Below are 8,940 nucleotides of genomic sequence, written 5' to 3' on the forward strand. Positions count from 1 at the left end.
CACCCATCAGACATAGTTTTTGCTTAACATCTAAGCCTATTGTAAATCATAAAAATTCAAACCAACAACATACAAATAAAGAGGCAATGAAATATAAGAAAATAATTATTTTATAAGGGTTGATTTACCGGGGTCTTATCGACTTATATTATTCCGGTTATACCTATGATGTTTGGTAATAGGGATAACATGAGGTCTTTAATTTGTAACATGTTCCATCTAAGCCTTTATAAACCCTAGAATAGACGACCTCTTTATATACAGAGTCGTAGATTACAACCTATGAGATTACGAAGAAAAATATCTTATATTTTTTTCTTATTATCTCCCTAAATCTATATACCTAAAAATTAACAAAATTTGTCTTAACACCTATATCACTAAATCTCTCAACTTGGATATTAATTTATGTTCAACTATTATTTCTGGAGTAAAAGGATAATCTAGATTAAATATTGAGATTTCTGGTTTTACATTGAATAATCAGAAAGAAAATAGCATCCAAGGAATTTCGAAATATATATATATATATATATATATATATGATCATGACATGAGATGCAATCATATTATCAAATCGACACACATTGACTTAAGGAATTTGAATATTGTGCACTTGTCTCAGACAAGTGGGAGATTGAAGGAGTTATGTCTTCGATAAGTGCAATTACTAGATATATCAAAGGATCACAGTTATGGAGATAATAAGTTCATACTATAAGGTTGCCAATGTCTATTGCTAGATATGACAATTGGTCTTTGGGCTTGTCAAATGGTCCAAAGCCTTATAGGATGGATCCTACAAGGTCACACACTAGAGTATTGGGTTAAACAAGTTGGAGGCCCATTATTGGGCCTCATGAGTATATGACACACCTTATGTTTGGGCTTGGATTGTAAGTAGAGTTTAATTAGGATTTGGACATGGTTTTATTTCTAGATATGATCTATAAATATAAACCATGCCTAGGGTTGTATGACATAACAATTTACACAGTGTGAATTGTCAGACAAGCAACCAACAAATCCCAAACCCTAATTCTCTCTCTCTCAATTTCGGCCCTCTCTCTCTCTCCTCCCCTTGTCCGTGCGTTCCTCCTCCCTTGGTGGTGCATGTGGTGGTGCGTGGGTGGTGTTGTGGTGTGCTCGTGACTCTAATCTCCGTTGAAGGTTGATTGAAGCGTTCAGTCACAACTAACTAGCATTAGTGGAGGTTTAATCCGTGCTCGTGGACTAAGTAGAGGAATCACACGTGGGGTTCTTTGTCTCCCTTGTTCTTGCTCGATCACTAGTGGAATCACGCTTCAAAGGTATAATTCTTACTTCTTTATGTGTTATGCATGAGATACTTGGTTTGGTGCTATGTGAATATGATTCATGTTATTTCCGCATTTAGTACCTATAATCTCCTATACAAAACAATAATGGTGCCTCGCTTTGGCGTAGTCCACCATTATATTCATTTGGTTAGTAAGTGTTGTCTTGGAAAGGCGAGTTTAACTCAATATTATTAAGGACCTAGGATTTCTATATTGGTTGATTTAAGTGAACTTAATTAACCATCGCAACATAATGAAAACCTAAACATGCATCTAACATATCATTCATATATATAAGCACAAGCATAAATATAAAAAGCATAAGTATAAGATGCATATTGTCAACTAGCATGACCCCTTGAATTCTTCAAGTCTTCAAAAGGTGTTCTTTTGCAACTTCATGGCTTCATCTTCCAAGAACCTCCGTCTTCGAGAATTAACCAAAATTATGCAACTACTAGTATCTACGATGAGGATTAATCTAAATTTTAAGATACAAAAATACTCAACGGTACGTAGACCGTATTTAGATTTACAAAAATACACTATGGCACGTAGTCCGTATTTTCCATATTTATTTCTATACTAAAGTAATCACCAAAAATATCCCAGGATTACACGTGTCAACTCCTCATAAAATATTTTCCCGCCCAAAAACTCTGGAGTTTTTTATTTTTTGTTGTGCTTTTTTTTTTTTTTTGGAAATATTATTTTATCTAAAAAAACTTGAAGTTTTTCTTATCTTATTATTTAAGATCTCATATTCAATTTTGACCGAATAATAGACGAAAGGTGTGTTAATGCATCTTAAAAAAAAATCATCAAACAAAATTAATTTTCTATATTATGCATAAGAAAATTTACCATATATTAAATGAAAAATCCGAGCATGGCTCGGTCATTAACTAGTTGAATACTTATAATAGACTGCAATTTCTATTTTAGTCTTGGAGTACCATGCACAAGGTACTCCAAGTTTATTCTTAAAAAAAAAAAAAAAAAAAGGTACTCCAAATTTATAAAATTCATGTTATTTTGATGTGAACTTCTTCTTATTTCAATTTATATATATATGTTATTTTTAAATAAGTACATGTTATTTTATACATGCATTCTATTTTTTATATTCAACATTGTCATTTCACTGTACTCCACATTTATAAAATTCATGTTATTTTGGTGGCTTCTTATTATTTCAATTTATATAAATGTTATTTTAAAATAAGTTCAAGTTATTTTATACATTGTTTTGGCAAAATAACACAAATTTTATGTAAAATAGTATGAGCTGAGATTGAAGTAAATAACTTATTGTTTTAGCAAATAATATAAGATTTAGACAAAATAACTCAAGCATATTGGTATGGAGTACCATGACTCATACTCTAGGTGTATATAATACTCCCTCCTTTTTTAAATACTTGCTCCACTTTTCATTTGCAGCCTTTTTAAATACTTACTCCATTTCCTTATTTGGAAAGATTTTACAATATTTAATCAATTTCTCTCACCTAGTGGTCCCAACATATATTCTCTCCACTACTTTTGCCTTCTATAATTTTTTAATCTTCCACCAACCCCACTACCTCCATATTTTATTACTTTATCTAATTTATCTTAAAACTTCATGCATGAAGAAATTGAGCAAGTATTTAAAAACGGAGGAAATACTAACTATAATAAAGTTTTACATTGATTTTATTGAAAAAAATTCAAATCAAAATTTAAACCAATTATCATTGATCATTAATACTTCAAAAGTGATTTCAGAATACTAGTTTAATTAGGTGACTTTTTATTTTATTTTATTTTATTTTTATATTTTAAAATATAGACTAGTATTTCAAATACTATAAAAACAGTGAAAAATAATAGCATATTATTACCTCGAGGCCTCGAGGGCCACCTCAAAATAATATAATACTACCTTGAAGGCCATCTCAAAATATGAAGACATCTCAAAATAGTTCATGTGACTAATATAATCTGAGTAGACGGAATAAAATATTTTGAAAGATGCTACTTCTTCAGTGATCATCTAGAACTACTTCAAAGGCCTAAAGGGGCCATTCTTAGGTAAATTTCTTCATTCTTATCCATATCCATATATTCTCTTGCAAGAATTTCTTCCTTTACACCTTTTCCAATTATATTACTATAATTATTCACATTTGTTCCCCCCTTTATTTAAATTTATTTTTTTTAAAAAAATAAAATCTTTTTCTACATTTAAAAAATGCAATCCATCAATCTATCCATCCCTATAAATTGGCTAACAAAACTCAATTTTACACATCTTCAACTAACCAAGTAAATACATTCAAGAGTTTTCAACTCTCAACTTCCCTTCTAACAAAACAAAAAACCTCAACTCCTTTATTTTCAAAGAAGATATAATGGATAGAGTAAATGAGCTAGCAAAATCCAAGGCAGCTGTAATCTTCACAAAGAGCTCAGACTGCATGAGTCACAGCATCAAGTCCCTCTTCTACGAGCTCGGGGCTAGCCCTGCAGTATATGAAATCGACCGTGATCCTAGAGGTCGAGAGCTCGAGATGGCATTGCAGAGACTAGGGTGTAAACCTACAGTCCCTGCAATCTTCATCGGTGGCATGTTCGTGGGATCCGCTAAGGATGTTCTTGCTGCCCATCTCACTGGTTCTCTTAAAGACATGCTCATTGCTGCTAAAGCTATTTGGTTTTAGCAATATAAACATCCAAAAACAAGGATGTATATATGTACTTTTTTTTTTCTTTTTTTTTTTGGTTTAAATGGAGGAAATTTATGGCCTCCAGTTTGAAAAGAGCAGTGCAGCATTTTTCGAGGGCTTTTTGTTTTTTGTAAGGCCTTGATACATAGCTGCAGTTTGTGAATAACAATGTAATGTAACAAAAAGAGAATTATGAAGTAAGGCTTCAGAGATGTTCTCTGTTTATCTCGTATATTTGTGTCTTCTTTCTCCTTATTTTTCCATCTAATTTTGTACACGACTATGTTTTTCCTTATACATTAACGGGTATTTACAGTCAAAGTTGATGAAATTTGACTAAAATAAAATATAGGGCTAACAATTAGGGACGAAGGGAGTAGAATACGGAGATTCTGTTTCAGGTGGATTTTGTATGATTAGGTGGTATAACATTAGGAAGAAGTCAAAATTCTAACTGAATTACCTGCAGTCTATGTCACAGAGATGGGAGCGAAAATCTGCCATAGGGTGACAGGGTAATGTCAGACTCGACTATTTTAAATTAAAAGTTTCAATGTTTTTGGTCAATAATTAGGGCCAGAGTATATATACCCATGCATGTTAGAGTGTCGAGGATCATACATGTGTACTTAAAATGAAATAAAAATGTCTAAGAGAGAAACGAGCTTCTTAGCCTCTAGTATTCGTGCCCTGTTAGTCATTATTGACAAGTTAAACAAATCTATTGACACAAAACAAAGCCTAAATTCTAGTTGGTATGAAAGGAGTATTTTGGAATAGAATGCTTATCAATTAAGCATAAATGAACACTAACCAAATTTGTCATCATACAAAAAAGTAATAAGGTTTTTTTACAAAACGAATTTTGCTTGAAATTGATTTCCACTGTTGTGAATTGATGTTGCATGTCCAAGTTGACAAGCAGGGTAATTCATTTGGGTTATTTGTGTAATTATGTATCTACTTCTATCTTTTGAGGAAAATAAACCGATGGATGTATACTAAATCCGAATTTTAAAGGAATGTAAGACGAAAATGTTGACACGTATCTGGGGATGATTTTTTATGCGATTTCATCTAAAAATGACTTCTACTTTTTCATACGATGAATTTTGTTTGACACGTATATACATGACGACTTTCTAAGATCAATGAAGTGACAATTATTCATTAATAGGGGGGCCTATACTAGATCGAGTGGTAAATTTTAATTATTCTTAAACGTACACGTGTCTTATTCTAGAATTTCTATCTCCAATGTATCTTATAGATGATTACTTAATCTAAGGACTAATATATAAGTTGTGACTTGTAAATGCATGGAAAAGATTCACCAGACAAAGAATATATTGTACAGTATTTATGCATCAAATGCATGTCCTATATTTTTTCTTAATCATGTTTTCTTAAAAGTAATTCAGAGAGATATTTGCACTCTTTATATTAAGCATTTCAAGGCTTATCTAGAATCCTTTGGTGATACTAATCCTGGGATAACTTAAAGATCTTAGGTCAGATCATGTGTTTGGACGACTGTTTCGTGTAATATTATTGTTTCGATCTCCAATCAGGCCGCGACAGCATAAGTGACTAGACTACAGATCAGAAAAGAGAATATTTAGCCATATATGATTCTTGATTGGAGCATTATAAGCTCAAGCTTTCGCGCTATGACAGTGGATGGCTCTTGTTAATCTATATGTTCCACTTTGTTAAACGTAGGACCAGAAATGTGTTATAATACTATAGTTTAAATATAGGATAAGAACACATAGATTCTTCAGCAATTGCTATATTGTAAGTTGTGACAGGTATCATTTCTAAAAGTGACCTTTTTCTGTTAAAAGATGAATGAAGCTGCTTTATTACAAATTAGATTTTGAGATAAACAGAATATGTACAATGTAATGTATGTTTGTAAAGAATTAGTGAAGGCTTAATTTATTAGCTTGAAGAACATAATATATCATATTTAATTTTGTTACTTTTATGAGTTTATTAATGTACAAATCATAGAGTAACAAAGGCGTGTAATGTTCAAAAACTCGATTTGAGCAGGACTGTTGTAGGACAAGGTGCACCAGGGGAGAAAACTCGCGATAGTAACAGAACAAAAAAAACAGATAATCTGGTCTGCACAAATCTAGCAGGCCGGCTGCATCTTATTATGTTAATTCGGTTAGGGAAGGGCTTGACCATCCTAGCAAGAAAATAATCTAAGAGACGACGAAAAGTGATGCAGACATAAGCCAGTGAAATACTGACATTCTACAAGTGGGAATGCACTAACAGTTATCCAATATTGCTAGTTTTACAAGTAGATGCCAGTATGCCAATTTCGCCCGCTATTATACAGGAAAAGATGAATCTCATTTTGAATGGGAATTTTGCTTGTCTCCTTGGTGATCGGTGATGAAATGGACAGGCAAAAACAGTTCAGATTCTATACCTTCAGAAAGCATATTGACTTTTTTTTTGTGTTTGTGTTTGGGTTTTTTTTTCTCAATGATTCAAGGAATATGGACTCCTAAGGCTGTGTTTGATTGAGAAGATAGACATTTACCTGGAAAATAATCTTACTTCTTACTAGGGTTGAAGCTCGATTTCTCAAGGGTGGAAAAAATTTAACAATCTAATGCATCCTCTAATCGGTTGCTTGCTCTCCATTGCAAGGAATTGTTAGAAAAATAAGTCACATATGAGTTGGAATTATTGTACCTCATTGAAAAATAAGAAATCATAACCAACATAATCTTGTGGATACTTTTCCTATCGCCAATTGGTTTCAGGTTGGACCCCTACGAGACTTTTATGTGGTAAGACCCTATAACTCGTCTCATATGTTTACTAATAGGTTCACAGGTCCAACGCTTGCCTTGGAACTTTGATCAATGTGCTAGTATATGTTAACATCCTCTGCTTGTGGTCTATATTGACAGTGTACATTTTCCGCTTGCCTTGGAACTTTGATTGTTCCTTATGTCAGCAATTGGTACACAGGTCCAATATTTGAGACTTTTTTCTTCAACTCCAGTTTACTTTGAGGGCATATAATACTTTGATATCGATGTACATAGATCCTTCAACTACTAGGTGACCCCTACTCTTTTCCAAATGACCACTCATCGAAAAAAAGTTGAATGAAGCTTCTTCATCACAAGTATGAATTGAGAATTTTTCGAATTCACACGTCACACGAGCACCTTTCTTTAGCATCTAAATGCCTCTTGTTCTGACAGTGGGTTGACATTCCTTATTATCATGATGCTAGAAGCTTGGTACCTCAACTGTGCATCTCCAATCGATCAGTGAAAACTTTATTCATATGCTAACATTATCCCATCAAATTTCTCTTATCATTTTGATCATATAATAATAGATCAAATACATCTCTAACGTTTGGCAAGATAGGAAAGATATTAAAGTTGAGCATATACATGCATAGGAACATCAAGAATCTTTTGATGTGTGTGAATGGGATGAAGAATAACAGCCATATTATCGACGATTCTTAAGGCTATTGCCTTATCCAAATTTACCAAATTGCGTGCGTAAGCAACTATAATGACTGGGTGATCACTCCTGCTCTCAAAGGGCAGATAGATTTTTTTCTTAGCTTGGATAGGTAAGTTTCAAACAGAACAAAATCATTCCAATTTTTTTTCTGACAGCAAAATTGAAAGTGCTAATTTTCTAATACCTGACAAATGATCGAGAATAAGTTTATTAACATAATCAGTTTGAGAGTTCTGCAGATATTAGTGTACCAAAGATTAACCTCAGAAATTTCTGATGAAAAACATGAAGAATTAATCCTGTTTTTCAAGAAACATATTTTTTCTGCTAATACTACAGATGAAGTTTGCGTCTTCTGTTACCTGATAAATGACTGTCAGATTATTAATGCACTCAGCTTTGGACTTTTGAATATATCAGTATGTCAACTGTCAAAGATTGAACACGGAGAAAAACAACAAGAAGAATTAATCTTGTTTCATTATACAAATTTTTAAACAAAATTTTTTCTGTACACCAAAATATTATGCTATTTCGATTAATCAGCTCAGTTGCCAACAAGACTATATGATGCCAGAAAATAATGAATCTTACAAGCTGTGACAATAATTATTATTAGTTCAGCCAACTTATCTTTGAGGAATTTATTCAAGTGACAATTTGCCACTTTCGGTTCTTAAATATTAGTACTGAATGCAATTTGATCAAATTAGCAAGCTCAGAAACAGGAAGTAGATCTTTCAAGATATCACCTAAATAACGGCCTTGAAAAGACTAGTCTATCAAAAGGAGAATATTTCCTTGCTAACCAACTCGCCACAACGTTCTTTCATAATCCAATGAAGTATAATTAACAAACTTAATGGACATCAAGATATACCATGTTAAAAGAATGGTTAATATAATCTCTTCAATGGATTATCATTAATATGGATTCCATAGAAATTCTTAAGATTTTGACTTTATTTGATGCTGAATACAAGTAGCATTATTTCGGACACTGTAAATCACAAGGTGGTCATTATCAAGCTGAAAATATAAAGAAAAACTAAAGTAGTATTTGTGTTCCTTATCCTTACCACTAGTATTTTTTTTCCTCAACCACTGGGATCATACCGCCCCTTATATATATTGATACCTAAGACCGCAGTAGTATTCAATCACAACTCATTTCAGAGAAACACAGTCACACAAACAAGTTTATTATCTTCATCTTAATACTTGTACTTTTCATAATGGATAGAATAAGTGAGTTAGCAAAGTCAAAGGCAGCAGTGATCTTTACAAAGAGCTCATGTTGTATGTGTCACAGTATCAGTACACTATTCTATGACCTTGGTGCAAGTCCCGCGGTCTATGAGCTAGACCAAGAGGCTAGAGGCCGAGAAATGGAA

At 32.7% G+C, this 8,940-nt stretch overlaps 1 pseudogene; it reads left to right on the forward strand.

The window, feature by feature from the left end:
* The first annotated feature begins 3,591 nt into the window (after positions 1-3,591).
* LOC145608488 (glutaredoxin-C11 pseudogene) lies at positions 3,592-4,262 on the forward strand (annotated as a pseudogene).
* Positions 4,263-8,940: the final 4,678 nt, after the last annotated feature.

This window comes from Chenopodium album, chromosome 23, assembly GCF_948465745.1.
Source record: "Chenopodium album chromosome 23, dcCheAlbu1.1, whole genome shotgun sequence".
NCBI classification, from domain to species: Eukaryota; Viridiplantae; Streptophyta; class Magnoliopsida; order Caryophyllales; family Amaranthaceae; genus Chenopodium; species Chenopodium album.